Raw genomic sequence first — 6,139 nt, 5'->3', positions numbered from 1 at the left:
GGCATTTTGGGTTGGGTTTTTTTTTTCCTGAGTGCCCACTTTTTAAAAAAAAAAAATGTATCTAGGCTGATTATAATATTCTTCTTTTGCAACATTTTTGGAATTTCAGCAGTGATTTAAAACAATATTTTTTTTAAACAGGAATCATTTGGCTTTAAAAAATATTTTTAACCAAAAAAAGATACGTCTTCCACTAAGAATGTGTGACCTCTACAAGCAAAATATTTCAACAGCTATTGAAAACAGATTTTTTGTTAAGAAAATTATGAGTTATGAACTTTTTGTTTTGTTGAAAAATGGGTCCATTTCTAGCTGTGTAAGATGCAACTCATTCTCCAACTGTTAGTTGTTCTTCAATCTGATTTAAAGGAAACAATCTTTTTCTCAAAGCTTTCCATTTTTCCCAAATCTTTACCAAAATATTTAAGAAGACTCTGTTCTTCATTACAAACCTTTTGCCTTATAGGCACTTTATACATTAATAGGGACAAAAACTCAGAGGAGGGGGGAAATTGGTCTACCTGGGCTTAATTTAGAAATAGAGTTTAATTTATAGACCAGATCCAATCCAGTCATCGCTGCTGCATGTAAGAGCCCAGGCTGCCTCCCACTGTGATGCTGAGGTAGAGCAGAGGGGGTATTTCAGTGGCTACTGGTGTGCTCCAGGGGTTAAATCCACCCTGGCCATGCACAGACCAGCAAAGCCTCTCTGTAGATGAAGTTGGAGCTGTTGGGGCTGGATGAAGCAGGAACGGGCAGGCTCAATCCAAATGCTGCTCGAGTCAGCGGGAGCTGCTCTGCAGGCTTGGAGCTAAGTCAGGGCTTAAAAAGGAACTGGAAGGATAAAAGCTTGTGGGATCAGGCCTTAAATCAACAGCTCCTGACTCGGTACAGCCTCAGAGAATTTATGAAATAACCAATATTGTTACAGGCCTTCATGTTAAAATAAATGAGAATCAATAATGTTAATAGACATTAATTCATGCTAATAGAATCACTGCTCCAAAAGCAGAGTTAATAAGCCCAGTTAGACGACTATCACTGTCTACATATTAAAAAGATCCAAAACATTTAAATATTTACCACATTCCTTTGAAATTAATAGTATTTCCTTTGGATTACGCATTGATCTTGGCGGAGCTATGCTTGACATCTGGAGCAGTTAAAATAGCAACCTGAACAGCCCTAGTCTGCCACTAATTTTAAAAGTTAAAAAAAACCATTTTAACTTATATGCTCTCATTAAAACCACTCTGCTGTCTCACTGCTGGGCCCAGAAGAGGAGAGCCAGGAATACACTGAGCATGGATTAGCCGAGCCACTGCCAGGGCTGGAGGTGGCTGCACCACCACAGCCCAGTTCGCCACAGGTTAAGCCCTGGGGTTGCTTATACAGGTCCTGAAAATCCCTGTCTTCCTGCAGGAAAGAGACTTTGCACAGAGATAGAATTTTCCCTTCTGCAGTGGAGACATCATTTCACTGCTCACTTTCAGAGACGGAGTCTGGGTTCACCATGGCCAGGACTGTTCCTGTTCACACACATAAACACTGACCCTCAGCAATTCCTGCTCAAACCTGAAAATCCCACCACTATTTTGTAGCAGAAATTCCTATTCAACACAAGTGGTTTTGAATGCACAACTACTCAAATAACTTAAAAATGAATAAACAGTGACCGTGTATTTTTATTTTTTTTTACGAATTCAGATTGGTTTTTCTATAAGAAAAAAAAAGTAGGAAAAGTTCCCACTTGCCTCAAGACATGAAGGCCCTAGAGTCTGTCAGAAGTCATCACCTCATCTCATTCTGTGAGACATTTTATCTGAAACACACTCCTGAAAGTGGCAATGGCCTGTGCTAGTACAGGAGAAAGTCAGAGCAAACAACGAAGTCATTTACAACTGTTCAAGTGAAAGCTACTTAGTCTCTTACTCCATTATCTTGTACATTTATCAGGGTGCCCAGCTCCTCACCTGCAAATAGAGCAGGGTGGCAGCTTACCCAAAATCAGAGGGCTGGTGTAAAGATACATGACTTGAGAGCTGCTTCCAGAGCCCTGCCACACAGGAACAGATATACTTAGGATTTCATACACCAGCTCCGATACAAATACACTCTGTTATGAGGATGCAAATGAAGGCAGCCATTAAAAAAAAAAAAGAAAAAAAGAAGACTCTTGGTTAAATCAGAATCGTCTTTCTGCTGCAGGAATCCAGTGGATATGTATCTGTGACCATTAGAAAGTTCCTGGAAATGCAGATGCATCTCCTGTTAATGTCAGTAAAATGCCTCCTCTGGACCTCAGATCTGCATCTTGCACAAGACAGCAAGCATGTGTGTGGCACTGGCATGGGGGAAACGGCTGAACATGTACAACAATTAGCTTTAAAAATGTAAGATTCCGGCTATTGTTTCATTTGCCTGTCCCTGGGGATCCTCAGCATTACTGTATTATTGGTGATGCTAAATGGGGTTTTCAACAAAGCTGGTCTGAAGGCTTGTGAATGCCAAAACAGCATTTCAACCCATTAAACTTCACAGACGAAACAATTTCTTCTAAAAATAATCATCAGTTCTTCCCACTAGAAAAAATAAAAGTCTGGCCAATTCCTACTGTGCCAAGTTTTCAGGCAGGCCTGATTTTTATGACTGAGCTTATTAAGCTCTGAAGAAAAGCAGGTTTAAAATGGAAACAACAGACAGAGCCGAGTTATAGGTGAAAAGCAGCCACCCTACGCAACAGGGCTGCTGGCAAACACATTCCACCTTGCTAATCCTGAACTTTCCAGTTCAGAGGAAAAGATGTCTTAGCTCCTGCTAACATCCTTGCCATTATGTCATGCAGATACAGTCACGAGGCAATTACTGGCCCAGCCAAGGGCCAGCCATTGTGGGGCTGACAATAGCTTGTCAGGGGAGAAACAAATACCCTCAACCTTCTCCGAGATTTTAAGTCTCATTAGTATAAATCAGTAACCCAATTAATGAAGGGTTTAGCATATTGATTTGCATCAGATTACATGAATTAATCACACACGTAGTGGGAGACAGTGTGGCAGGACATGCTGGGAAGATGAGCAGCTACCTAAGGGAATTGTATTGCTGCAATATATGAAAGAGGGGCACAGGCAACGTGGATTATGTGATGGGGATGAAGCTGCTCCCACTCCACTCCCACACAACCCTCAGGGAGACAGACATTACCTGGCTGTTGAAATGAATCACAGAACCATTAAGGTTGGAAAAAACTCTAAGATCATCGAGTCCAACCATTAACCCAGCACTGAGAGGTCGACCACTAGAACATGTCACTGACTAACAACAGAGGCAGATTTATCGATGCAAATAAGAACTGCTTTTTAAATAAAAACTCCTGTTTTAACAGTTGCAGGAATCTGGCTGGGGGCTAAATGGAGACAGCTTGCAGTGGAGACCACCAAGGTCCACTGGTGAGATACGCTCATGTTCTGCTCCTTGTGGGACATGGGGCACACCTGAGAGGTAAAGAGTTGGGAAAAAGGAGCCATGGGAGCAAGGAACCACGGGAGCAAGTCACAGTGAGCAGGCTGAAAGGAGACCAAAAGGACAAAGGCCAAGGAGGCAGAGCAGATTTAGGGACGAAAAGCATTTCCACCAGCTACCCACCAGGTATTCACCCAACAGCACAGGCATAGAAACCAGAGGAAGGCAACATGACATTAGGACATGGCATCAGCATCATCCAAAAACCTGCCAGGTCTCTTTGCCACGGCCGCCTGCTCCTTCTGAACCCAGCTGGGTCCCCAGCTCTGCCAGGCTGCCCAGCCCAGGGGCATCATGAAAAGGATAGTCCTCCCTTCCAGAGGAGAGGGACAAAGGGACAGGCCATACCCAGAATGCCTTCCCCTCCTCCCAGGGCAGGCAGCCCCTCCTTGCTCCAACAGTTATAAAAGGGCTCTCAACCCATGTAATCCATTAGATACAAATTACAGCAATTTGAGCACACTTGACCCAGAATTACAGCAAGGCAATAAAGAGCTATGTCTTCCCAGGCAATTTACAGTTACAAGCCCTCAAACAAACCACAGCAGAGGATTAAACAACAAGAAAAGCAAACCAAACCCACAAAACTTGATGCTGAAACAGCATTATCAACAAAGGAAAACCGTTACTAGGGTTAGTTCACACTCAGGTGGTCCTAAAACCCCCAGTATTGCACGACCTCCAACCAAAATGTGTCTTGGAGACACCTTAAACCATTAAATCCAGGCACTTGAGAGAGGATGCCAAGAAGCACAGCACTACTTCACAATTTGGGATGGGGATTGCAAAATTTCTGAGTAATGTTCACCCCCTTCTAAACAGTTTTTATTTATTTTTTAGATTACCACCAGTCCTAGAGAACATTCCAAGGAAGAGAAGCAGCAGAGGTCAGGCAACCTTCCTGCCAGCCTGGCAGGCACAGCATCGTTACTTATGGACCAATGCAGGCAGGTGGCCACAAGCCATCACATCTGGCAGAGACACTGCAGTTTATCCCAGTCAGTCCAGCTTACATAGAAAAATAAAGCCATCAGCATTAAAAATCCAAAAGCACAAGTTATTTTCTTCCAACAATCAGAAATGGATTTATCCAGGGTCAGATTTCCTGCAGCAGCAATGCTCACTAGCTTACACACACAGAGTCTGTGGTTCTCAGGCTCCAGGATGCTCCAGACTTGCCTGTGCTGGCGGGATCTGGGTGTCTGCCACTCCAGGCAGTGCCCATGGCACGGGCTTTCCCAGGCACAAGAGAAAATGCCATAGTTTTATGCTGGTAAGAAAAGGGCACGAGCAGGGCAGCAGCCCCTGGTGCCAGCTGTCACTGATCTGATCACTGCTGTCACCACGGGGGAACACTGCCATATTCACACAGTGGGCTGCAGGTAGGAACAGGGTGGCTTTGTGGGAAGGGTGACAATCAGGGCTGGCAATTACCGTGGGAGACATGATAATGAAAAGCACCCAAACAGATGGACGGGTGCTCTGAGGTGCCCAACACCAGATGCTACCATGAGAAAAGAGGCAGGACCACACCAGAGGGCTTGACTGGTCCAGCAAGGCTTACATCCAGCAAAGCAGTTAGGGGATGGTGATGGAAACTTCAGCATCATCTGGTCTAAGGAATGATCACTGTATGAAAGGTAGCACCTTCCAAAATTCATACGCCACTTGGCCCATGAGGACAAACCCACACTGGTTCAGGCAGTGGGAGGAGCAGGACCCTGCCCAATGGTGTGGGCAGACTCCTCTAGTTGCTCTGGTCATTTGTTCCAACTTGAGGGGACACCACCCATCACAGCACAAAACCAGAGACTGATCACAGCAGTCCCACCACGTACTCTCCTTTGAGAGACTCTGATAACAGCAGTCCCATTATGTGCTCCTAATTTTCCCCCCTCCACGTGCTCCCTACAGCGTCTTGGCAGCACCAAGCTGCATGTGGCTGCACGTGTTTCAGGAGAGGCACCTGAGCTGTTAAAAGCTGATCCTTTTAAGGGCTGGATTTTTGTTTTGTTCCAGCTCTTTGGAGGACAGCACATCCCATGCTGTCAGGGACATCACCTTCTTGTTTCATTTTGAATTTGAAGCTCATTACCAACCCATTAACTGAGATTATTAATTCTACGTATGGGAATTTTTCTTTAAATCATGCTCATAATGGCAATGGTTATGGGGAAAAAAAGGAAATACTTTAAGGAGGGGAGCACATGCCTTCCCTGAAGTCAGCAGTATGCCCTACGCGTATGGTTTAGTTTACAAGCTCATGTCAGAAAGCCAATTTCACACACAAACACAAAATAAAAGCAGGAACACAACTTTTGATCATCCTACATTGATATTTACTCTTGTTCCTGTAGCCCCAGGTGGCAAATTTGTCCTTTATAGAGCAGATGATTGTTGTGCTATTAACAAAGGCAACTGGACACGCCTAAAACTGACCAAAGCAGGTCTTTGCATTGGTGGCTTGTACCAAACTAAGGAATAATAATTAGTAAGCAATTAGTTGTAAAATGATAAATATAAATTCAGAAGTGTTTTTCTTTTCTGAGCAGAAATGCTGAAAAGCAGGAGAATTTACAAGCAACTTTCTTACATATGAATACTTACGCCAAAAAGG

The sequence above is a fragment of the Pithys albifrons genome, chromosome 14 (genome assembly GCF_047495875.1).
Source record: "Pithys albifrons albifrons isolate INPA30051 chromosome 14, PitAlb_v1, whole genome shotgun sequence".
In the NCBI taxonomy this organism is placed as follows: domain Eukaryota; kingdom Metazoa; phylum Chordata; class Aves; order Passeriformes; family Thamnophilidae; genus Pithys; species Pithys albifrons.
This window is presented reverse-complemented; position numbering follows the sequence as displayed.